Raw genomic sequence first — 26,158 nt, 5'->3', positions numbered from 1 at the left:
CTCCCCAGTCCTCCCCTTGCTTTGGGGTCTCTCCTGCAAGGGCTGCCTCGCTGTCCCCTCCCGGGATCTGGTGAGTCTCCTCTCTCCCCCCCCCCAGAGGGTGCAGTGGGGAGACGGGGGGGGGTCCCAGGGCTGGGGCAGGGGAGGGGGCCTGGGGGGGGCCTGATCCGGGAGGGGCCAGGTCGGCCACGCTCTCCTTCCTGGAGATCAGAGGATCCCAAACTCACTTGGCCCTCCGCCCCCCCCCTTTCAGAAAAAAATATCTCCCTTCTTTAAAGAAAGGAGTCCCTGGGACTTTAACTCTGTGTGACATCGCTCAGCCTCATTGCACGACAGAGGAAACATGTGCAAATGGTTTTCCAAAGCTGGACGAGGAGGCGGACTAGCCGCCCCCCCAAAAGAAAACCCCACGTGGAGGAAGGAAGGAAGGAAAGGTGGGAGAGAAAGGCCAGGAACAAAGAGAGGGATCCCAGCCCCTAGTCTGGCTGCTGCATTGCAGACCAGTTTCCCAGTCGTCTCCCAGGGCAGCTCCCCACGGAGGCCACTGCAGCAATCCCCTCGCACCCAGAGCATGGCATCCCAGGACCACATCCTCTCTGTCCCAAAGGGATTGTTGATGGCAAAGCAGCCGGAAATGGGCGCTGCTACTCACTGAGCCTCCTGGGACCTTGGCATGAATGGCTGTGTGTGTGTTAAGCTATCTAGCAGAATAATAATAGTAACAATAATAATAAATTACCCAGCTAAATATCAAGGTAGATGTCTTTTGCCTGCTCACTTGGCCCTCAGGGGGTTGATCAGATACATACCTGGCCCTCAGAGCAAAGAAAAAGGGACCCCACCCCAGAAGTCTGTCTGGAGAGCGGCAGAGAGTCCAAGTGTAAGAAAAGGAGACAGAAGCAGGGGAGTGGGGGTGGGGGAAGAACTCCTGAGGACCCCCACTAGAGCCAAGCATCCTTTTTTCACAAGATACAAACGATTTGCTTGTCAGTCGGTTCTGACTTCATGTATTGACTGGAAGGCTGCAGAAACCAGGTTGATTAATCTCCCAGAAATCCCTTCAGCTGCCTCCACATTTTGCGTGGCTAGAAGGCTAGAGACTTATTTCTTCTCCTCTTCCTCCTCTTTCTTTTCAAAAAGATAGCTCATGGTCTGGGATGTGGTGCAGTCCAGCCCTGGTTCCCAGCAAGACTCATCCATGCTTCCTCAGGGAACCATTCCCCCTCCCCACACACAAATTCTGTAACAGAACAATGTATTTGCTTTGTAGGATTTGCTACAGCTTCTCATTTAGAAGGGCAGAAATTGGCAGAAGACCAAAGGGTTCCTTCCGATCTTTCAGAGGCTTCCTGAGAGCACAGATGGATGAGCGAGACTCAGCTGGCCCTGGAACAGGAAGAGGCCATGCCAACCAAACTGGGAGCAGTGGGGGATTCTGGGAAAACCCGGTGCAGAAGATCCTGGGTGAGGAGGACACCCTCCGCTCAGAGGTGCAGAGCCAGCAGTTGAGGCAGTTCTGCTGCCAGGAGGCCAAAGGACCCCGAGAGGTTTGCAGCCGACTCTACCACTTTTGCCACCAGTGGCTGAAGCCAGAAAGGCACACGAAAGCTAAGATGCTGGACCTGGTGATCTTGGAGCAGTTCCTGGCTGTCCTTCCTCTGGAGATGGAGAGTTGGGTGAGGGAATGCGGAGCGGAGACCAGTTCCCAGGCGGTGGCCCTGGCCGAAGGTTTCCTCCTGAGTCAGGCAGAGGAGAGAAAGCAGGTGAGAGAGACTTTCGTCTGGATACTCCCAAGGGGCTCCAAACAGGACAGAGAACATCCCATAATGGTCTGCTGATGTCCCATTTGTTTTCTTGGAAAGCATCTATAGAATGAGATCTCACACCCTTCAAGTCTTTGCCATTCTCTGTCTAATATTTCTCACCATTCTCTGTTTTGAATCCTTGTTTCTTTTTCAGGGAAAAGATCTCTTTGCAGAAATGGACTTGGATTCCTGTGAGGCAGAGAGGCCTCCGTTGGACACCAGAGAGAGGCCACTGGGTAAGGAGGAAGGTGGTTTTTTCCCATTTGGTCTCATTCTGTTGGTTTTCCAACTCATCTGTGAGTTGTTATCATCTTGTTTTGTGGGGAGACAGTTGGGAACAAGGGTCCAGAGGAGGGGAGATTTATTTCTGCACCACAAACATATGAAATGGGCACAAATGTCCAAATGCTCTCAGTAGGTAAGTCTTTCTCAAAGGCCCATCTGTAGTAAGAGATGCCCTGTTTCACCTGTGAGAGAAGCAGGCACTCCAGGCGTCCTGATCACTGTTTTTCTCTTGCAGGTGACAGAATGATGCCGGCAAGACTTCCTGATCTGTCTTTTCATGGGGGCAGAAGGGAACCAGATCAGGTCAGGGTAAGCTGCCTTGTGGGGACAGAGGCCGAGGGATGGAGCAATGTCATGCACTGGTTTGGGACAGAGGAATGGTGGGAGGTAGCAGCCAGGGAACCAGGAAGGGAAGACGGCTCAGAGCCGAAGGAGTGGAGGTAGAAGAAGGATGGGTGGTCAGAGGGGGAAGAGGGAGAAGTCTGGGAAGAGGAGGTGTCAGAAGCTGAAGGGTTTACAGGGCTTAGTGAGCTGGGAGACTCTGTGGCAGAATGCAGTGCGGAACCAGAGGCAGAAGAGGAAGGAGGCGAGTGGGAGAGGAGGCAGAGGTGAGTCAGGAGAAGGAAGAGCCACCGGTGGATCCCTCTCCTTTTGCCAGAAGCCCCCCTCCCTGCTTGTCTCTCAGAGGCAGGAGACCCCCTGCAATGCAGGAATCTCTGCTAGATCATGCTAGAGACAGATGGCCATTCAAAACAGTCTTATTTTATTTATTGACTTCGGTTACCAGACGCCCCCTTTTCCCAGGGACAGTCCTCAGATTTGTCAATAATTCTGCGGACAAATACCATCCCTGGAATGTCCCCAGATTTCACCTAATGTCCCCGGGAAATGCAGCAGTGGCAGACTTCAGCAGCCCAGAGCTGCCTGAGACATCCCTGCCCCCTCCTGCTTGCACGCACGCAAGCAGCAGTTGGGATGAGGCTGCTCCGAAAGGCAGTGTAAAGCCTCGCTTTGCAGCTAAGGGATTTACGCTCCCTCCTGCTAGCATGCAAGTAGGAATGGAATTGGGGCTGCTCTGATGAGAAAGGAGGCATCGCGCTGCCTGAGCCTTGCCGCTGCTCTTTGCCCTCCTTCTTCGCCTTCCATGTCTGACCCACCGCGCAGCGCTTCCCCATCACCACCACCGATGAACCAACAACTCAGGGGCTACCCAGGCTCATGGAGAAAGGAGATAGAAGCCTTGGAGGAAGGGGAAACGTGGCGGTTGAGGTCAAGGTGTTGGCTGCCCCTCTGCCACCCCCATCGCTGCATCATCAACGTCCCACACATGTAGATTTATTTATTTATTTATTTATTTATACTTAGTGTCCCCGGATTCATTGAAAAAAAATTGGTAACCTTATACAAGATTGATCAATGAATGCTAAAATTGGTTTCTAAGGGGTGGACAAATGTGAACAAATAGTGGCCTGGATTCACCTAACCAGCCCCATCCACTACAAAATGGGGCCTGCCCCCCATTGCTCCCCCCTCCATGCCCCCATGAACCCCTTGAATTTGGCTCTAGGGCATTGGGAGGGAACTCCCCAGAACAGCTCAGGAGGAAAGGAGAAAGTGGATCTTTCCATCTTATGACTTGGAAAACACAATGTGGAGAACCACGTATTTGCACAAAGACGAATACCCAGAATTAAAATGCAGAAGAAAGTAAGCATCCATATTTAAAATGTGCAGCAAAGCAACCCTATTGAAACAACACTGCAATTAACAGGAATGAAACAACAGAGCATTGTGTAGTAGATCAAATTTCTGCTGTCTCAGAGGAGGACATTTCCTTTTTTCTTTTAGGGTCCAGTGTGCTTTGAACATGTTGCTGTTCGTTTCACGGACGAGGAGTGGGCGTTGCTGGATCCTGACCAGAGAGCTCTGCATAAGGACGTCATGGAGGAGAATCGTGGGATCGTGGCCTCTCTTGGTAAGGCTCCCTGTGGGATTGTCATATCTGCCTGGAAATTCAAAAAATACCTCAATGTGACCAACCTCATCTATTTTCACAGAGCTCAACAGCGCCCCCTATAACACCTGGGAACCTAACACCCCCACAATAAACAGTAAATTACAGTTTTCCCTTTGAACAATCTTTCTCAAATTATTCCTTTTTCTACCAGGATTGGGCTGGTCTGAACTTCCCAGGCCATCTTCAATGTCAGCTTCAGAATTGTTAGGAAAGATAAGTAGCTTTGCTCCTGTCAGTCTTGGGTTGACCAAAGAGACGACTGACATTGGAGATGGAGGGGATGCCATGACTGGGCCAAACAAAATTCATCCCAGAGAAGAACTGGGCTTATGGAATCTCAGGTAGTAGTAGCAGTGAGGATGAGGATGAGGATGATGAGGATGATAGTAATAGTAATACAGTGGTACCTCGGTTTACAAACTTAATCTTTTCCGGAACAGGACTGTTCTTATATCGAGGTACCACTGTGGTAATAATAGTATTTTTTTTCCCCTATCCTGCCCATCTGGCTGGGTTGCCCCAGCCACTCTGAGCGGCTTCCAACACATATATAATCATGAAACATAAATAATAATACTCTGATCCCATATAAAAAGAACATTAACTTTAAAATTAACAACTTATACTAGTGGCCAAAATTGTGGAAATCGTTTGTGAAATATGTATTTCTGAGGTTTGATGTCTCATAACACCACTTTTGTGTGGAGTAATACCATAAAATTAAAGAGCAATGGAAAGATAATTTAATGAAAAATGGGAAATAATTTAATGAAAAATGGGAAATAATTGCTGAGGGAGCTTCACCCAAAGGAAAAATTGTAACCAACAGTATTTCATCTAACTTATGGTACCAACATTTTCCCCGGCTATATACAGCTCCAAATATTGCTAAACCGAGCCAGTTTCCTCCTCTTAAAAACGATCTATTAATGGGCTGGGATCCTGTTACTGAATCAGAATGCTTACAGCTAATTAAAACACTCAAGAATGGCAAAGCTCCCGGTGAGGATATGATCCCTCCTGAGGTGCTTAAACTATATGCCCAGTGGTGGGCTGCTATTTTGGCCCAACTTTTTACGGTAATAAATGATACATGCAAAATCTCAGAAAACTGGAAACTGAGCCTGGTAGCCCCCACCTATAAGAAGGGAGACCCCCAAGACCCCTCAAACTATCGCCCCATAAGTCTCCTGGACATTGTGTATAAACTTTATACTCGTTACCTGCTAAATAAAGTGGTTGACTGGGCTCACCACTCTAACTTGCTTAATCCGGAACAGGCAGGGTTTAGAAAGGGCCATAGTACAACAGGCCATTGTTTGGTACTACAGACAATGATAGGTAAGTATACAAAGGTACATAAGAGCAAACTTTTTGTGGCTTTTGTAGATCTCACATCCGCTTTTGATTCAATCTGTAGGGACAAATTATGGCAAAAACTATATGAAACAGATATCGATAGACGACTTCTCAAAATACTTAGAGAGTTACATTCAGACACCACAGTTAAAATCAGAACTGGGATGTCAGGCAACTATACTGACCCACTGCCACTGGGGAAAGGGGTTAAACAGGGCTGTTTGTTAGCGCTGTTCCTCTTTAATTTCTATATAAACGACACTGTTCAACATATGGCAAAGTATAAGTCATCAAAACACCTGAATATATTGCTATATGCGGATGACATGGCTGTCATGGCACTCACTTGAAGGGGCCTACACAGCATGCTGGAGGGGCTCGCAGCTTATTGTTCCCAAAACTCTCTAAAGATAAATTATGACAAAACAAAAATTGTGGTATTTACTAGAGCTCGCCACACATTTAGATGGTCTTTAGATGAACACAAAATTGAACAGTGTCTTTTTTTTAAATATCTTGGTATCACTTTCCAAGCTACATCTAGCTGGCTTGCCCACTTCAAGACTGTAGCCCTTCTAACACGTAGGACAATCGGTGCTCTGCTCAGTTTTTTTTTATTCGAGGGGAGGGCAACTGGTGATCCCGGCACTAAAAGCTTTTGTTGGAAAAGTGATTCCCCAGATGTTATATGGAGTGGAACTCTGGGGATGGAATCAGAAGCTGTTAGAACGGCTTGAAATCTTCCAAAATTTTTATCTCAGAAGAATTCTAGGCCTCCCTCAGAGTACTCCGGCAGCTCTCCTAAGAGTGGAAGTAGGATTACCTTCTGTCAGGGAACTGCCATCGGAGGAACAGGTGGGGGAGGGGCTCAGGGAGGAAGGAAGAGACTCAACAGCTGAAGCAGGAACCAGCAGGGGGAGGAGTGGATCTCTGAGGGAATGCGAGCAGGTCGGAGGGCTCAGAGACGCTTCCAGCGAGAACATAGGGAGACCCACGCCTCGCCGGAAACTGTCACGCCGTGAGTCCAGAAGGCGGGTTTCCGTTAAGGAGCTCTTATGCTGGAGACGATTCCGAAAGCAACCACTGTCGGAATCTACGAGTGACTAGGGCAGACATGTTTGAGGAGCTCTGTCACACACAGAGGTTTGTGGAGTGGCACAAACTCTGAGGGAGCACGATTTTACGCACAAGCAGCTAATCATCCCATCACAGCATTCCGACAGTCTTTGTAAGCTGTTTGTGCAGGAGCAGGCATCATGAGCGACCCAGCCGGAACCGAAGGAGCAGGGGTTGGAGCTGGTCCAAGCTTGGAAGAAAGGTACCGAGCATTGGAAATCCAACTGGCACTGCAGACGGCGAGGCTTGAGGAGAGAAGGGCTCAGGATGCAGACAAGAAGGGGAGAGCCACCCAGTTCACCAGAAAGGTACCAGGATTGGTGCAGAAGTTTGGGGGGGACCCCAAGGACTACCATGCCTTTAGGACAGAGATGCAATATGCCCTTAATGTGCAGTTTGATGAGTTCCCTGATGAGGAATCGCGAGTTGCTTTCGTGATTGGGCATCTTGAGAGGGGGGCGAGGGACTGGGTTAGACCCCTGATGGCAACGCACAATGACGTCCTAAAGGACACTATGAAGTTCTTTCGTGCAATGGATATCATGTTTTCCAGCGATATTGAGGAGGGAGTGGTGCGCAGACAGCTAATGGCTTGCAAGCAGGGAAGCCGATCTGTCCGTGAGTACTGGACTGAGTTTACCATGCTGGTTCACAGATTGGGGTGGGACTTATCGGCGGCACCCATTCAGATGCTATTTGAAGAAGGTCTTTCTTCGGCTGTGAAAGACGAACTGTCCCGGAGCCCCAGGGCGGTGTCTATGGATCAGCTGACCAAATCTGCGCTGACCATAGGAGCGCGCCAGGAGGCAAGAGCCTTGGAGAGGCGGGAAGGTAAAGGGGAACGTTGGAAGGAGTTCTGCATTCCAGACATTCCTGAGCCAGCTTTCCCGCCGGCAGAGCCGATGGAAATCGGAACAGCGCGCGCGCGCGCAGTTTCAAAGCCCAGCGAAGGGGGTAGGAAGGAGGGAAAAGGCGCCCGGAAATGCTATCTCTGCCAACAGCCAGGTCACTTTGCCAGAGTCTGCCGCCAGAGGAAGGAATGGCAAGGAATGGTGGGAGCTGTTGAGGGAGGAGTGGAAGAGATATCGGAGCAAGTAAAAGCCAACGCCTGGTTGCCACAGTCGGGGCACAGCAGCCAGGCCAAAGAGTAGTGAAAGTGCCCACGCCAGAACCTCCCAAACCTGCCCTAGTGATAGAGGTGTCACTAGAGTTGCAAAACGGATACCCTCTGAAGATTAAGGCGCTGTTGGACTTAGGCAGCTCCTGCAATTTCATGAGCAAGGAGTTTGCAGCTGAACACCAGATACAGACGATCCCTTTAAGCAACCCCCTACAGGTGACCACGATCGATGGCAGGGAGCTGTTGGGAGGGGAAGTCAGCTTGCAGACCGTCCCAATGACAATGAAGGTGGCAAGGCACACGGAACTGATAGCGTTTAATGTGGCCACCTTGGGAGGGGCTCCCATTATTTTGGGGATGAGCTGGCTGGCGTTACATGATCCACTGGTGGGCTGGCATCAGAGAGTGGTTTCCTTTGGTTCTGCACATTGCTTAGAACACTGCAGGGAGGGAAAGGGTTCAGCAGGAGCCCAAGCTACCCTAGCAGGGACGGAAGTAACGGAGAAGGTGAAGGTACCACGACAATACGCAGATCTCAGCGATGTGTTCAGCGAAAGGGAAGCTGATCAACTACCCCTGCATAGACCCTTTGATTGTCAAATCAATTTACTGCCTGGGGCGCAGCTCCCCGCAGGCAAGTTGTATGCCATGTCAGACAGAGAAATGCAGGAGTTACGAGAATTCATTGACAAGAACCTGAAGAGGGGTTTCATCAGAGAGTCAAGGGCAGTGGGAGGTAGTCCCGTGTTTTTTGTGGATAAAAAAAACACGGACAAGCCGAGACTGGTGTGTGATTTCAGGGCCTTAAACGCAGTGTCAGAACCATTGGCCTTTCCCATGCCTAGAATAGATGACATTTTGAACAGGGTGCGGAAGGGAAAGATTTTTACCAAGCTGGACCTAAGGGGGGCGTACAACCTGATACGTATAAGGAAAGGGGATGAATGGAAAACCACCATGTTCACCCCTTTGGGGGCATTTGAATATCTCGTTATGCCATTTGGATTACAAGCAGGCTCAGCGTGCTTTCAATCGCTGATGAACCACGTACTAGGGCCTTTGCTTTACAAGAATTGTGGGGCCTTCCTGGATGACGTGTTGGTGTATTCTGAGAATGAGGAGCAGCATGTGAGAGACGTCAGAGAAGTGTTGCGCAGGCTGCTAGACAACCGGCTGTGGGTGAAACTGGAGAAGTGTCAGTTTCATACCAAGGAGGTGGAGTTCCTGGGGTACCGCCTGTCAGACAAGGGATTAGCTATGGATCCCGGCAAGGTCCAGGCAGTGCTGGAATGGAAAACTCCCAAAACAAAGAAGGATGTGCAGAGGTTCCTAGGGTTTGGGAACTTTTACCGTAAGTTCATCCGAAACTTTGCCCACCTGACGGCGCCCATAACGGACTGTCTCAGCAGTAAGAAGAAATTTGTTTGGACTGAGGAGGCGGAGCGAGCTTTTGAGGAGCTAAAAGAGGCCTTCGCCTCTGAAGAACAACTTCTGCATGTGGATTTACAAAAAAAGATGAGAGTCGAAACAGACGCATCAGACAGAGCCATTGGGGCGGTGCTTCTCCTGCAGCCAGGGGGGGAGGAGTCAGAGTGGAGACCGTGTGCGTTTTTTTCGCGAAAACTGAACAAATCCGAGAGGAACTACATGGTGTACGATCGAGAACTTCTTGCTATCCATGAGGCTTTTCGGAGATGGAGGCACCTGCTAATTGGCGCACAACATAAGGTGCAAGTGTGCACTGACCACAAGAACCTAGAGTATTGGAGAACGGCACGAGTGCTCAACCAACGGCAGTTGAGATGGGCCCAGGAGTTCTCCAGATTTAACTTTGAGATTTGTTATGTGCCAGGCCCAGAGAACGTTAGGGCGGACGCTCTCTCACGTAAACCTGAATATTTGGAGGGGGAGGGAGCACCCGAAGAGAGACATGTCATTCCAGAGGACCGCTGGGTGTGTGGGGCGGCATTGGTGGGGCAAAGAGAACTGGTAGAGGGAACGGAGAACGATGAATACGCACAGGACAAACTCAGGGGACTCAGGAGGGAGGGAGATAAACCCGGAGGTTTTGAGGAGAGAAACGGGGCGTTGTACTACAAGGGAGCGTTATATATACCTGAAGGAGAGTTGAGGGGGAAGGTACTCAAGCAGCTGCATGATAGCCCCACAGCGGGGCATTTTGGGCAACACAGAACCATGTGGCTGGTGACCAGGGAATTTTGGTGGCCTAAGGTCAGGGAAGACATGCGGGAGTATGTGAGGAGTTGTGACCAATGCCAGCGAGCCAAAGGGGAAAGGCGGGCGCCGGCAGGGTTATTAGAACCGCTACCCACACCAGAAAGACCATGGGAAGCAGTGGCTATAGATTTCATGACTGATCTGCCAAGGTCCAGGGGGAAAACAGCCATCATGGTTGTGGTAGACCTGTTAACCAAAATGGCACACTTTATAGCCTGCTCGCATGCGGTCACGGCAGAAGAAACCGCTAAATTGTTTGTAGAAAATGTGTTCAGGTTGCATGGCGCCCCCTTGAGGGTGGTTTCAGACCGGGGGAAACAATTTACTTCCAGGTTCTGGAGGAAGCTCATGAGCTTACTGCATGTAGAGGTAAATTTCTCGACTGCCCGGCATCCTGAAACCAATGGGCAGGCGGAAAGAGCCAATGGCATCCTCCAACAATATTTGAGGTGTTACGTCAATGACAGAGAGAATGATTGGGTGGAGAAGTTGGCATTGGCGGAATTTGCCTACAACAATGCGGAGAACGTGTCCACGGGGATGAGCCCCTTTTTGGCAAATTACGGGTGCCATCCCAGGGCTTTCCCAGGGGGGGAGGGGGAGAGATGGAGCGTTCCAGCTGCCGAACAGTTCGTAGAAGAAATGGAAGCTATCCATCGCCAGCTCCAACTTAACTTAGACAGGGACAAGGAGGAATATAAGAGGCAGGCAGACAAACACAGGAGAGAAGGTGAAACCATTAGGGTGGGGGACCAAGTGTGGCTGTCAACCCAAGGGTTACCCTTCAAAGGGGGTTGTAAGAAGTCAAGACCCAAAAGACTGGGTCCATTTGAAATCACACAACAGGTCAATCCAGTGGCTTTCAGACTCCGGTTACCGAACCACATGAAGCTGCACCCAGTTTTCCACAGGTCATTGCTGTCACTGTATAAAGGGGACAGAGAAGGGAGGGTCACTCGGGGACCAGCAATGGAGGAAAGGGAACAAAGCTACAATGTAGCGGAGATCCTCGATTCCAGGTGGAAGGGAGATCAAGTAGAGTATTTGGTAATGTGGGAAGGGGAACCGGAGTCGGAAAACACCTGGGTTAGGGCAGAGGGTGTCAATGGCGAAGTTTTAATAGAAACTTTTCATCAGAGGTTCCCACGTAAACCTCAGCCTGTAGCGAGGTTCTGGAGGGAATACTTTGCCACCACCGACGAAGAAGAGGAGTTGGAGGGGTTCACAGATTCCGAGGAGGAGGAGGATTCAGCGAGCCAGGACGGCGATCGATGGAGGGAATTGTTCGAGACGTCTGAAGATGATGAAGATTCTTTTCGGGGTTTTACCTCTTCACCTCCCAGAGGAGAGGAAATGGGAGGGGTGAGGGGGGCCCTGGAGGGGAGGTGGATGTCAGGGAACTGCCATCGGAGGAACAGGTGGGGGAGGGGCTCAGGGAGGAAGGAAGAGACTCAACAGCTGAAGCAGGAACCAGCAGGGGGAGGAGTGGATCTCTGAGGGAATGCGAGCAGGAGGAAGGGCTCAGAGACGCTTCCAGCGAGAACAGTGGGGAGGTATCTGAGGCTCCCATAGGGAGACCCACGCCTCGCCGGAAACTGTCACGCCGTGAGTCCAGAAGGCGGGTTTCCGTTAAGGAGCTCTTATGCTGGAGACGATTCCGAAAGCAACCACTGTCGGAATCTACGAGTGACTAGGGCAGACATGTTTGAGGAGCTCTGTCACACACAGAGGTTTGTGGAGTGGCACAAACTCTGAGGGAGCACGATTTTACGCACAAGCAGCTAATCATCCCATCACACCTTCTGTGTCTGCCAGGGCCCACTTAAGATTCCTGCGTTTTTTCACCAACCTCACAGATGCCCCGAACACCTTATTGGCTAAACAAGCCTTTGTATCATTACAAAATAATACTACTTGGCGTAAAAACTTACTAGATATCCTATCCAGATACAATCTACCTGAGTTTAATACTCTCAAATTGTGGAGCCCTGATAAAGTTCGGGAATGGATCTTTGAAAAAGACGCCTTTTTGGACTCCACAAAGATAAAAAACTCTGGGTTTCCCTACTGGCTTCCCCGAGTAAAAGCAGTCAAAATCTGTGCCAACTACTTGGCGGAGATCACTGATCCCACCCTTCGGAGAGCTTTCACTATGGCACGGTTTCAAACATTGCCAACTGCATATCTGACCGGTAGATTCACAAAAACTCCAGTAGAACATTGTTTATGTCCTTGCCTTATGAAAACTAAAGAGGATCTTACACATTACCTCCTCTATTGCCCCATCTACTCGGGCTTTAGAGACGCATTGCTGCAAATTATACCCAACTCTATAACTAATCCTGAAGATAGAGTAAAATTCTTGTTAGTTGATGCAAACCCACGTATTACCCATGTGGTAGCGGTTTTTGTGATGAAGGCCATGAAAGTCAGGGAAAGATTTATGGATGACAATGTAAAGACCCTTTCATCGTCTGTCTAACTTGTTGCTTGTTTTCCCTCTCTTTATATTTTGTGGGATGAAGGTTTTGTTGGCATAGTATCTAATGAATTTTAATATTTTAAACTATTGTTGTGTTGATGTTTGTGTACAGGCATGGTCCTCACAATAAACGAATTTGTTGTTGAAAAATGTAATGCAATGACTTTTATGAAGGAGTATTTATTAGAATAGCATTCATAAAGAAAATACGTGAAACCTTTGGTAACCATTGGTAACCTTTAGCGTTCATTACGGCCTTACAACGCCTTCCCATGAAGTTTTTAGTTCTGCAACTGTAAGAATGTGAAACCAAGACTGAATTATTGCCTCTGTTAATTTGGCTTTATTGCTGGGTTGCCTTTGATTAACAAGTTTCCTTAGTCAGCTCCATAGATTTCCAATTGGGTTAATGTTTGGGCTATTCCCAGGCCATTCCAGCAGTGAAATGGGATTATCTTGAAAGCACCTTTTGCACAAAGCAGCAAAATGACATGGAACTCAATACTGTTGAAATAGAAAACAAACAAACAAACAAACAAACAAATATAAATGCTTCAGTATTTGGGTAAGAATCACCTGCGGAATGCTTCAGTTTGGGCTAAAGTATTTCATTTATGTATTTTGGGGCATTTATATTCCCCAAATGACGCAAATTCTGCCCACACCTTTTGCTGCCATCCAACCCCAGATCATCACACCTATCTGGGTGTTTTACAGTCAGTGTAATGCAAGTAGGATGTAAATCTTCTCTGATTTTTCTCCTTGCGTATTTCATGCCGTCACTACCAAGCAAGGAGAGTTGGGTCTCAATGCTCCAAATAACACTGTCCCATTGTTCTGCTGTCCACTTAACAAGGGTTTAATATTTTCAATCTTTGCTTGAGAGATAACAATGGCTTTTTCCTTAGACCAGTCCTTGCACTCAACTTCACAGTACATTGCGCCATGTCATCTAGTATACAGCCAGATGATATTCTTCTGTCATGTAGGGACAGTCTCTCCATTCTTCGATCGTTATCTGCCTTTGTGCACCTTTTCCTGCCTTTACCAGTCTGATTTTGTAGTGATTGAGTCTCCTTATACCTCTTCAAAAGTATAGAAAGGCCAACTTTGGTTGTTTTTCCCAATCTTTCATCTAATTTCTTCATAACTCACTTAATAGTACAATTTTACATCTCTTTCTGGGTGACCAATCAGTGTTTTGTGCCATTTCTATAATTTTATTATGTTTTACAAATTAAGCAAATTGTGCTTCCTTTTTCTGGTTATTTGGCTATAACATTTGATAGAATACAGATAATTAAATGAACGTTGTTGATTTGCATTCTTGATTAAATTATCTTCCTATTGATATATAATTTTATGATATTACTCCCAAAGAAGTAGTGTTTGAGCCATCAAACCTCTGAAATACCCCTTTTTCCATAATTCTTCCATAATTTTGACCACTACTGTATATCAAACAAACCAACATTCAACAACACATCAGAATCTCATATGCCAATCTCATTAACCAATATGTTGGTCATATGCCAGAATCTCATTAACCAATATGTTGGTTAATGACAAACAACACATGTAATGAACACACACCCAACTTCCTTCAGTTCTTCTCCATTTGTTCCTGAGGCTCTAACCCCTTTTTGTCTCCATTGCAGATTGTGATGAAACGGAAATCGAGAACAAAGGTGACCATGATAAAATCCCCAGAGAGAAGCCACGTAAAAATTTGGAGTGTGGAGAAAGCTGCAGTCAGAGCTCCCATTCCACTTCCCATTACCAAAATCTCATTGGAAAGAAACTCTATCAGTGTGTGGAATGTGGAAAGAGCTTCAGTCACAGCTCCTCTCTCACTTGCCATCAAAGAATTCATACAGGGGAAAAACCCTATCAGTGTGTGGATTGTGGAAAGAGCTTCAGTCGGAGCTCCTCTCTCACTTCCCATCAAAGAATTCATACAGGAGAGAAACCCTATCAGTGTGTGGAATGTGGAAAGAGCTTCACTGACAGCTCCTCTCTCACTTCCCATCAAAGAATTCATACAGGGGAGAAACCCTATCAGTGTGTGGAATGTGGAAAGAGCTTCACTCATAGCTCCTCTCTCGCTTCCCATCAAAGAATTCATACAGGAGAGAAACCCTATCAGTGTGTGGAATGTGGAATGAGCTTCACCGACAGCTCCTCTCTCACTTCCCATCAAAGAATTCATACAGGGGAGAAACGCTATCAGTGTGTGGAATGTGGAAAGAGCTTCACTCATAGCTCCTCTCTCGCTTCCCATCAAAGATTTCATACAGGAGAGAAACCCTATCAGTGTGTGGAATGTGGAAAGAGCTTCACTGACAGCTCCTCTCTCACTTCCCATCAAAGAATTCATACAGGGGAGAAACCCTATCAGTGTGTGGAATGTGGAAAGAGCTTCAGTCGGAGCTCCTCTCTCGCTTCCCATCAAAGAGTTCATACAGGAGAGAAACCCTATCAGTGTGTGGAATGTGGAAAGAGCTTCAGTCGGAGCTCCTCTCTCACTTCCCATCAAAGAATTCATACAGGGGAGAAACTCTTTCAGTGCATGGAATGTGGAAAGAGCTTCAGTCAGAGCTCCTCTCTCAGTCGCCATCAAAGAATTCATACAGGAGAGAAACCATATCAGTGTGTGGAATGTGGAAAGAGCTTCCGTCGGAGCTCCTCTCTCACTTTCCATCAAAGAATTCATACAGGAGAGAAACCCTATCAGTGCTTTGAATGTGGAAAGAGCTTCAGTCAGAGCTCCTATTTCACTTCACATCAAAGAATCCATACAGGAGAGAAACCGTATCAGTGTGTGGAATGTGGAAAGAGCTTCCGTCGGAGCTCCTCTCTCGCCCCCCATCAAAGAATTCATACAGGAGAGAAACCCTATCAGTGCTTTGAATGTGGAAAGAGCTTCAGTCAGAGCTCCCATTTCACTTCACATCAAAGAATTCATACAGGGGAGAAACCCTATCAGTGCTTTGAATGTGGAAAGAGCTTCAGTCAGAGCTCCCATTTCACTTCACATCAAAGAATTCATACAAAGGTTTGAAAAACCATTATACAAATTTAGGAGCCAGGCAAATCCACACTTTTTAAACCAGGCCTTTGGCTGATTTACAATGCCCTTTTAAAATGTGGTGTTTTGTGATTTTATTTTGTTTTTTAAATGTTGTAACCATCCTGAGACCTGTGGGTATAGGGAATAGCTGCCAATTCTTAAAGGGCTGGGGCTCTTGGCCCCCAATAAAATATTTGAGGAGGCCACCCCCAGGTTTTAGTTTTGTTTCCCCCCAAACGTACCCTTTTATTCTTCCACTGCTTGCCATACAATTTCTCTTTCAATTTGCCCCCTTATAAAATAAAAAATGGAGAAAGGTCATGAGGAAAACAAAATATAAGCAAATACAAACTTGGACAGGTCCCATCTTTGTGGGCAAGACAGAACAGCTGCTTTGAAGCAAGGTTTCCCAAACTTGGGTCCCCAGGAGCTCCCGGACTACAGTTCCCATCATCCCTCCCCATTGGTCCTGCTAGCTAGGGATGATGGGAGTTGTAGTCCAAAAACAGCTGGAGCCCCAATATGGTTACAAGCCTAGAGGTTGAAGGAAAGAACATTTATAAGCCAAATGAGATTAGAAATTGCTTCTAGAGTTATTTCAAAAAATATATTCACAAGGGCCAGAGAATGAAGGGGATATAGATGAGTTTCTTAAGAAATATGGATTACAGAAAAATTCACAGCAAAGTAAAATAGATCTAAATCAGAAAATAACTGAGCAAGAGATAGAGGGTGCCATTCAAAACATGCAACTGGGAAAATCTCCAGGACCAGATGGGTTGACTTCCAGATACTATAAAGCTTTGAAGGAGTGGTTGCTACAACCTCTGAAGGAAGTCTGCAACGAAATTTTAGAGGTGAAAAGGGCGCCAGAATCGTGGAAAGAAGCTTACATTACACTCATACTGAAAACAGAGACTGAAAAGACTCAGCTCAAGAACTACTGCCCTATATCATTACTCAATGTGGATTACAAAATTTTTGCAGACATTTTGGCAAAAAGATTGAAAAAAGTATTGGTGGAAGAGATTCATAAGGACCATGCAGGCTTTCTTCCAGGAAGACATTTGTCAGACAATGTGAGGAATATAATAGATATTTTGGAAAAACTAGAAGTGAATATTAACACTAAAGCAGTACTGATATTTGTGGATGTGGAGAAAGCCTTTGATAATATTTCTTGGAGTTTTATGAAGAAGAATCTACATGGGATGGGGGAAGGCCAAAGATTTGAGAATGGTATGGGTGCAATATACTCTGAACAAAAGGCTAAGCTAATTGTAAATAATGTGGTTACGGAAGAATTTAAAATAGAAAAAGGGACACGACAGGGGTGCCCAATTTCCCCATTACTTCAAATCCTTTTTCTTAAACCCTACTTCACCGACTTCCCCATACCTCCCCTTTCTGCATCCCTATTTCCAAATTTATTTCAGCAAATCCTCCCCCTTAAGTTTATCTAATTTTCCCTTGTTCCTCTCTTTTACTTGATCTTTTGCAGCTGTAATCCCCTTTTTTCTATAACTTCAACATTTTAACACTCATTGATTTTACAATATTTCTTAAGATAAATTTTGAATTTCTTCCAACCTTCTTCCGCCGTCTCTTTCCCTTGGTCTCGGATTCTGCCAGTCATTTCGGCCAGTCCCATATAGTCTATCACCTTCATCTGCCATTCTTCCAGAGTGGGTAGATCCTGTTTCTTCCAATACTTTGCAATGAGAATTCTTGCTGCTGTAGTAGCATACATAAAAAAAATCCTATCTTTCTTTAACACCAATTGGCCAACAATGCCCAAGAGAAAGGCTTCTGGTTTCTTGGGGAAAGTATATTTAAGTACCTTTTTCATTTCATTATATATCATTTCCCAGAAAGCCTTAATCTTCGGGCACGTCCACCAAAGGTGAAAAAAGGTACCTTCAGTTTCCTTACATTTCCAACATTTATTATCGGGCAAATGATAGATTTTTGCAAGCTTGACTGGGGTCATGTACCACCTATAAATCATTTTCATAATATTCTCTCTTAAGGCATTACATGCCGTGAATTTTATACCGGTGGTCCACAACTGTTCCCAGTCAGCAAACATAATATTATGACCAATGTCTTGTGCCCACTTAATCATGGCTGATTTAACAGTTTCATCTTGTGTATTCCATTTCAGCAACAAGTTATACATTCTTGACAAATTCTTAGTATTGGGTTCTAACAGTTCTGTTTCTAGTTTTGATTTCTCCACCTGGAAGCTAATTTTCCTGTCCTGTTTATACACCTCCATTATTTGATAATAATGGAGTCAATCTCGTACTTTAGACTTCAATTTCTCATAACTCTGTAATTTCAGTTTCTCACCCTCTTGTTCCAGAATTTCCCAATATTTTGGCCATTTGGCCTCCATGTTAAGCTTTTTCGCAGCTTTAGCCTCCATTGGCGACAACCACCGTGGGGTTTTATTTTCCAACAGATCTTTATATCTAATCCAAACATTATAAATTGCTTTCCTAACAATGTGATTTTTAAAAACTTTATGAGCTTTCAGCTTGTCATACCATATATATGCATGCCATCTGAAAACATTATTAAACCCTTCCAAGTCTAAAATGTCTGTATTCTCAAGAAGTAGCCAATCTTTCAACCAGCAAAAAGCTGCTGATTCATAGTACAGTTTTAAGTCCAGCAGGGCAAATCCCCCTCTTTCCTTTGCATCAGTTAAAATCTTAAATTTTATTCTGGGTTTTTTGCCCTGCCAGACAAACTTCAAAATATCTTTCTGCCACTTCTTGAAACAGTCCATCTTGTCCACAATTTGCAATGTTTGGAATAAAAACAGCATTCTAGGCAAAACATTCATCTTAAATAACAGCAATTCGGCCTAACAGGGAAAGCTTCAAATTTGACCATATTTCTAGATCTTTTTTTACTTCTGTCCAGCATTTCTCATAATTATCTTTAAATAAGTTCACATTCTTAGATGTCATATTAATCCCCAGGTATTTCACCTTCTTTGTCACAATTAATCCTGTTTCATTCTGAAACCGCTCCCTCTCAGTAACTGTTAAGTTTTTCTCCAATACTTCTTTAACACCCTCTGGCCGACAATACCCAAAAGGAAGGCCTCTGGTTTCTTAGGAAAAGGATACCTAAATACCTTTTTTAACTCATTATAGATCATTTCCCAGAAGGCCTTAACCCTTGGGCATGTCCACCAGAGGTGAAAGAATGTTCCTTCAGTCTCCTTACATTTCCAACATTTATTGTTTGGCAAATGGTAAACTTTTGCAAACTTGACTGGGGTCATGTACCACCTATATATCCTTTTCATAATGTTTTCTCTCAAGGCATTACATGCCGTGAACCTCACACCGGTGGTCCATAACCTTTCCCAGTCAGCAAACATAATGTTGTAGCCAATGTCCTGTGCCCATTTTATCATAGCTGATTTAACCGTTTCATCCTGAGTGTTCCATTTTAACAGCAAGTTATACATTTTTGAAAGTACCTTAGTTTTTGGTTCTAACAATTCTGTTTCTAGTTTCGATTTTTCCACCTGGAAACCTGTTTTTTTGTTCATATTAAAAGTCTCCCTGATCTGAGCATAATGTAACCAATTTCGCACTTTGTCCTTTAGTTTCTCAAAACACTGCAATCTCCAGATATCTCCATCTTTTTCTAATATTTTCCAATATTTTGGTCATTTGGCCTCCATATTGAGTCTTTTCTGAGCCTTAGCTTCCATTGGTGACAGCCACCTTGGGGTCTTATTTTCTAGTAAGTCTTTGTATTTTGTCCAGACATTAAACACTGCTTTCCTGACAATATGGTTCTTGAAAGCTCTATGAACTTTTACCTTGTCATACCACAAATATGCATGCCATCTGTCAGGGAACTGCCATCAGAGGCATGGGAGAAGGAGAGGGTCTCTGATTCTGCAGGAGAAGGTCCCAGCGCTAGGGGGAGACTCAGCTGGGAAAGAGGGGAAGAGAATGAGTGTAACACCAGGGATCCAGGAGAGCAACGGGACAGGGAGGTGCAGGGGCTCCAGGACTCTTCGTTGGAAGTTAGTGAGGAGAGCCCAAGCACCCCGCTGCCCACGCCCACCCTGTGCAGGAGACTCCCGTGCAGTGAGAGGCGGAGACGATTGGGCGTCAAACCACTCTTATGTTGGCAACGCTTTAAGAAACTCCCACAGACAGATTCTACAAGTGACTAAGGGCAGCCACGCTAATATGGGCTGCGTAGTCCGGAGGGTTTAACCAGGCAATCCGATGCTCAAACGGAGCAGGATTACGCACGAGTAACTCCCAACCACTACAGCAATCTGTCTGTCCCTGAAAGTTGCTCGTGCGCAACAAGCAGAAGGGGGCATCATGAGTAAGACCGGAGGAGCAGGAGCCACAGGAGGGGCGGCTGGAGGCCAATCGCTGGAGGAGAGAAACCGCGATTTGGAAGAGCACATAGCCATCCTGACGGCAAGGCTGGACGAATGACGGTCGCTGGATGCTCAGGGGAAACCCACCCCCATAGCGAGGAAGGTACCGGGACTGGTGCACAAGTTTGGGGGAAAGCCTCAAGAGTATGGGGCGTTTAGAACAGAAATAGAATATGCCTTGAAGCTGCAGAAAAATGATTTTGAAAATGACGCAGCCAAAGTTGCTTATATTGTGGGGCACTTGCAGGATGGGGCGAGGGAGTGGATTCGACCGCTTATGGCGACGCAGAATGACGCCATGGAGGATCTATCGAAATTCTTTCAGGCGATGGACGCTAAGTTCAGTAGTGATGTGCAACAGAGTGTGACCAAACGGGAACTGCTAAGCTGTAAGCAGGGAGAAGGGTCAGTTAGAGACTATTGGTCACGTTTTGCCATGATTGTTCATCGTTTGGGGTGGCAGCTGGACTCGGAACCCATACAAATGCTATTTGAGGAGGGGTTGTCACCAACGGTCAAAGATGAGCTTTCGCGCGCTCCCCGCCCACAATCTATGGACCAGCTGACCAAGGCAGCCCTTGCGATTGGAGTAAGACAGGAAGCGCGGGCTCAAGAGAGGCGGGAAGGGAGAGAGCAGCGTTGTCATGACTACCGCATTCCTAGAATTCCTAGGCAGCCTTCCCCGCCGGCGGAGCCAATGGAAATAGGCGGTGCGCGCGCCCAGGAAGTTTCAAACGCCAGTGAGAGTTGCAAAAAGGAGGGAAAGGATGTAAAAACGACCAAGAAATGTTTCCTTTGCCAAAGACCAGGACATTTTGCCAGAGTCTGCCCACAAAGAAAGGCCTGGCAAGGAATGGTGGGGGCCGTGGGGGGCGAGGAGGAGGAACCCCAGACTCCGGAGCAGGGAAACGGAAACGCTTGGCTGCCAATCAGCGGGCACAGCAGCCGAGCCAACCAATGAATGTGCCCAAACCAGATTCTCCAAGAGCAGCAATTGCCATTGAGGTGGTGCTTGAACTCCCAAATGGGCACCCAGTGAAGGTGCAAGGTATGCTGGACTCAGGAAGCTCATGCAATTTCTTTAGCAGGGACTTTGCCTTAGAGCATCAGCTTCACCTGCTACCACTGGATGCACCTCTGCAAGTCACCACCATTGATGGGAGGGAACTGATTGGGGGGGAAGTTACCCACCAGACCCCACCGATGAGAATGAGAGTGTCTAGGCACTCAGAGACCATCGCCTTCCACGTTGCCTCATTAGCGGGTCCCCCAATAATATTAGGGATGAGCTGGTTAGCGCAACATGATCCAGTGGTGGCATGGCATTAGAGGACTGTCAGCTTTGGGTCTGACTACTGCCTGCAGCACTGCCTAGGAGGGGAAACGCCAAGGATGAGCGTAGCCAGAGTGGCAAGCACTGCAGTGGAGGGGAAAGGGAAGGTGCCACCGCAATATGCTGATCTGAAGGAGGTTTTTAGTGAAAAGGAGGCAGATAGACTGCCACCCCACAGGCCGTTCGATTGCCAGATCAATTTGCTCCCTGGGGCGCAGCTGCCGGTGGGTAAGCTGTATGCCATGTCAGACAGAGAGATGAAGGAGTTACGGGACTTGTATCGACAAGAACCTAAAGAGCGGGTTTATAAGAGAGTCAAAGGCAGTGGGGGGCAGTCCAGTATTTTTTGTGGACAAAAAGGACACTGATAAACCGAGGCTGGTCGTGGACTTTCGGGGGGTTAATTTGGTGTCAGAACCTGTGACTTTCCCGATGCCCAGAATTGATGACATTCTGACGAGAGTGAGGAAGGGAAAGATTTTCACCAAGCTAGATCTGAGGGGGGCTTACAACTTAATCCGGATGAGAGAGGGGGATGAATGGAAGACCACCATGTTCACACCCCTGGGGGCTTTTGAATATCTCGTTATGCCCTTCGGATTACAGTCAGGCTCCGCCTGTTTTCAAGCGTTCATGCGCCACGTGTTGGGGTCTTTGCTTTACAAGAACTGTGTAGCATTCCTGGACGACGTCTTGATTTATTCAGAAAATGAGGAGCAACATGTGAGAGATGTCAGGGAAGTGCTACAACGTTTGCAGAAACAGCAGCTGTGGGTCAAGCTAGAAAAAAGTCAGTTTCATGCCCGAGAGGTGGAGTTCCTGGGGTACAAGTTATCTGACAAAGGCTTAGCGATGGACCCAAGCAAGGTGCAAGCAGTATTGGAGTGGAAGACCCCAAAGACACGAAAGGATGTGCAGAGGTTCCTAGGTTTTGGCAATTTCTACTGGAAGTTCATCAAGAACTTCGCACACTTGACGACCCCAATCACGGACTGTCTCAGTAGTAAAAGAAAGTTTGTGTGGACGGAGGAAGCCCAGCAATCCTTTGAAAGATTGAAGAAGGCATTCGCGTCGGAGGAACAATTACTACATGTGGATTTGGAGAAACCAATGAGGGTAGAGACGGACGCGTCAGACCGAGCCATCGGGGTGGTTCTGTTGCAGTCCGGACTGAACCAGCAAGAATGGAAACCGTGCGCCTTTTTCTCGAGGAAGCTGAGCAAGTCGGAACAAAACTACACCGTGTACGACCGAGAACTGCTAGCAATTTACGCCGCCTTTCGTCGGTGGCGCCATCTGCTGATAGGGGCGCAGCATAAGATCCAGGTCTGCACAGATCACAAGAACTTGGAATATTGGCGGACAGCATGGGTGCTCAACCAGAGACAGATTCACTGGGTGCAGGAGTTTTCCAAGTTCTCCTTCGAAATCCAGTATGTGCCCAGCGAGCAAAACGTGAGAGCAGACGCTCTCTCGCGGAAACCAGAGTACTTCGAAGGAGAGGGGCCGCCGGAGACCCGTCACGTCATACCTGAGGACCGATGGGTGTGTGGGGGTACTCTAGTGGGCACGAGAGAACTGGCAGGACTTACTAGGGATGATGAATTCGCCCGGACCAAAATCAGGGAACTCCAAGAGGGGAGGGGAGCACCAGAGGGGTTTAAAGAGAAGGAAGGGGTGTTGTACTACAGGGGGCGATGTACGTACCGGGGGAGGCTCTAAGAAGAAGGGTACTCAAACAACTACATGACAACCCCCACAGCGGGGCATTTTGGGCAACACAAAACCATGATGCTGGTGACCCAACAATTTTGGTGGCCACGGGTGAGGGAGGATGTACGCGAATATGTAAGAGGGTGTGACCGCTGCCAGAGGGCCAAAGGGGAACGCACGATGCCAGCCAGTTTGCTGGAACCCTTACCCATGCCAAACAAACCCTGGGAGGTGGTGTCAATTGATTTCATGACGGATTTGCCCAAATCGAGGGGAAAAACAGCAGTGATGGTAGTAGTCGACTTGCTAACCAAAATGTGCCACTTTATCGCCTGCTCCCATGCGGTGACGGCGGAAGAAACGGCACGGTTGTTTGTAGAACACATTTTCAGGCTGCATGGCGCCCCCTTGAGGGTTCTATCTGACCGCGGAAAACAATTTACTTCCCGGTTCTGGAGGAAGCTCATGAGCCTACTGCAAGTCGAAGTCAGCTTCTCGACAGCGAGACACCCAGAAACCAATGGGCAGGCGGAAAGGGCAAACAGTGTACTCCAGCAATACTTACTATGCTACGTTAGCGAAAGGCAGAATGATTGGGTAGAGAAACTAGCGCTAGCAGAATTTGCGTACAATAATGCTGAACGTGTGTCCACCGGTATGAGCCCCTTCTTGGCCAATTATGGGTGTCATCCCAGGGCATTCCCGGGCAATGAGGAACAGAGCTGGAGTGTTCCTGCAGCTGAATAGTTTGTGGAAGAAATGGAAGCGTTACATCAACAGTTCAAGATGAACCTAGAAAGGGCAAAGGCCAGTTACAAGAAGCAAGCAGATAAACACCGGAGGGAAGGGGAAACCATTAGGGTGGGGGATCGCATGTGGTTGTCCACTCAAGGGTTACCCTTTAAGGGAGGGTGCAAGAAGTTGCAGCCCTGAAGACTGGGTCCGTTTGAAGTTATACAACAGATAAACCCAGTGGCGTTCAAGCTCAGGTTGCCCAACAACATGAAAATACATCCCGTATTCCACAGGTCCTTGCTCTCACCACACAGAGAGGGGCGGGAATTCGAGGGGCGGGAGGTAGAAGTCTTGCCACAACCACAGGTAGAAGAGAGGGAACACCAGAGCTCGGCCGCAGAGATAGTGGATTCAAGGTGGCGAGGGCGGCAGGTGCAGTACTTGGTGGCGTGGGAAGGAGAGCCCTGGTCGGAAAACACGTGGGTGCCAGCAGAGGCAGTTGACAACGAGCATATGGTGGAAGTGTTCCACCGACGGTTCCCAGATAAACCCAAGCCCTTAGGGCGATTCTGGGAAGAACAGTTCGGCACCACAGAGGAGGAAGAGAGTTTCGAAGGATTTTCAGAATCCGAAGAAGAATCGGATTGGGAGAGTCATTCCTTGGGTGGGAACCTTAGCAGGTGGGAAGAGGTGTTCACACCCACAGATGAGGAGGACAGCTCCTTCAGGGGTTTCCTTGGCTCGCCGACCAGAGAAGAGGCTGCAATAGAGCCCCCTGGTCGGAGGGGGAGTGAAGGGGGCCCTGGGAGGGAGGTGGATGTCAGGGAACTGCCATCAGAGGCACGGGAGAAGGAGAGGGGAAGGTCTGATTCTGCAGGGGAAGGTCCAAGCGCTAGAGGGAGACTCAGCCGGGAGGAAGGGGAAGAGAATGAGTGTGACACCAGGGATCCAGGAGAGCAACGGGACAGGGAGGTGCAGGGGCTCCAGGACTCTTCGTTGGAAGTTAGCGAGGAGAGCCCAAGCACCCCGCTGCCCACGCCCACCCTGCGCAGGAGACTCCCGCGCAGTGAGAGGCGGAAACGATTGGGCGTCAAACAACTCTTATGTTGGCAACGCTTTAAGAAACGCCCACAGACAGATTCTACAAGTGACTAAGGGCAGCCACGCTAATATGGGCTGCGTAGTCTGGAGGGTTTAACCAGGCAATCCGATGCTCAAACGGAGCAGGATTACGCACGAGTAACTCCCAACCACTACACCATCCAAAAGCGTTATTAAACCCTTCCAAATCCAAAATATCAGTGTTCTCCAGAAGCAGCCAATCTTTCAACAAGCAGAAAGCTGGTGATTCATAATACAACCTTAAGTCTGGCAGGGCAAACCCCCCTCTTTCCTTAGCATCAGTTAGTATTTTAAATTTTATTCTGGGCTTTTTGCCCTGCCAGACAAATTTGAAAATATCTCTCTGCCACCTCCTGAAACACTCCACCTTGTCCACAATCTGTAGGGTCTGAAACAGAAACATTTTTGGCCATACATTCATTTTTATCGCAGCAATTCAGCCCAACAAGGAAAGTTTCAATCTTGACCAACTTTCTAAATCTTTTTAAATTGCTGACCAGCACTTTTCATAGTTGTCCTTAAATAGGTTCAAAATTTTGGCTGTCATATTTACCCCTAGGTATTTTACCTTTTTAACCACGTTTAGGTCTGTCTCTTTCTGAAACCTTTCTGACTCTAAAGTTGTCAAGTTTTTTTCCAAAACCTTGGTTTTTTGCTTATTTAGTTTAAATCCCGCCACCCGACCAAACTCTTGAATCAGTTCTAACGCCCTTTTCGTACTAGATTCTGGCTCCTGTAATGTCAAAACCAAGTCATCTGCGAAAGCTTTAAGTTTATACTGTTTGGCTCTGACCTGTATTCCTTCCACCAACCGGTCCCTTCTGATCATGTTCAAGAGCACCTCCAGGACTGAAATAAATAACAATGGGGAAATAGGGCAACCTTGTCGTGTTCCTTTCTCAATCTTAAACTCTTCTGTCACCACATTGTTAACTATCAATTTAGCTTTTTGTTCTGAATAAATTGCTTCTATACCCTTTTCCAACCCCCGTCCCACTCCCATCCCTTCAAAGTTTTTCTTCATAAACTTCCATGAGATGTTGTCAAAGGCCTTCTCCGCATCTATAAAAATCAGTACTGCTTTTGTATTAATGTTCGTTTGCAAAAGTTCCAAAATATCAATAATGTTCCTCGTGTTATCAGATAAATGTCTACCTGGGAGAAAACCTGCCTGATCTTTATGAATCACATCGTTTAACACTCTTTTTAATCTGTTTGCTAAAATGTCTGCAAAAATTTTGTAATAATGATAATAATAATAATAATAATAATAATAATAATAATAATAATAATTTATTATTTGTACCCCGCCCATCTGGCTGGGTTTCCCCAGC

General features: G+C 47.1%; 1 protein-coding gene and 1 long non-coding RNA gene across 2 annotated transcripts in view; one reads left to right on the top strand and one right to left on the bottom strand.

Annotated features, from left to right (window-relative positions):
• Positions 1–26,158, top strand: part of LOC309530332 (uncharacterized protein) — a 41,017-nt gene continuing 14,859 nt past the window's right edge. Inside the window, exon 1 of the mRNA XM_082219190.1 lies at positions 1–70. The gene's annotated coding sequence lies outside the window, so the exon portion shown is untranslated. The remainder of the gene's footprint in view (positions 71–26,158) is intronic.
• On the bottom strand, positions 5,878–12,361 carry LOC309530620. Its single transcript, XR_014218777.1, has 2 exons — positions 11,740–12,361; positions 5,878–6,289 (listed from the first exon to the last, which is right to left on the bottom strand). It is a non-coding gene; the product is annotated as an uncharacterized lncRNA (long non-coding RNA).

Source organism: Podarcis vaucheri (genome assembly GCF_965113315.1).
Source record: "Podarcis vaucheri genome assembly, chromosome: 4".
NCBI classification, from domain to species: Eukaryota; Metazoa; Chordata; class Lepidosauria; order Squamata; family Lacertidae; genus Podarcis; species Podarcis vaucheri.
The sequence above is the reverse complement of the archived record's forward strand: the minus strand, read 5'-3'. Positions and strand labels throughout refer to the sequence as shown.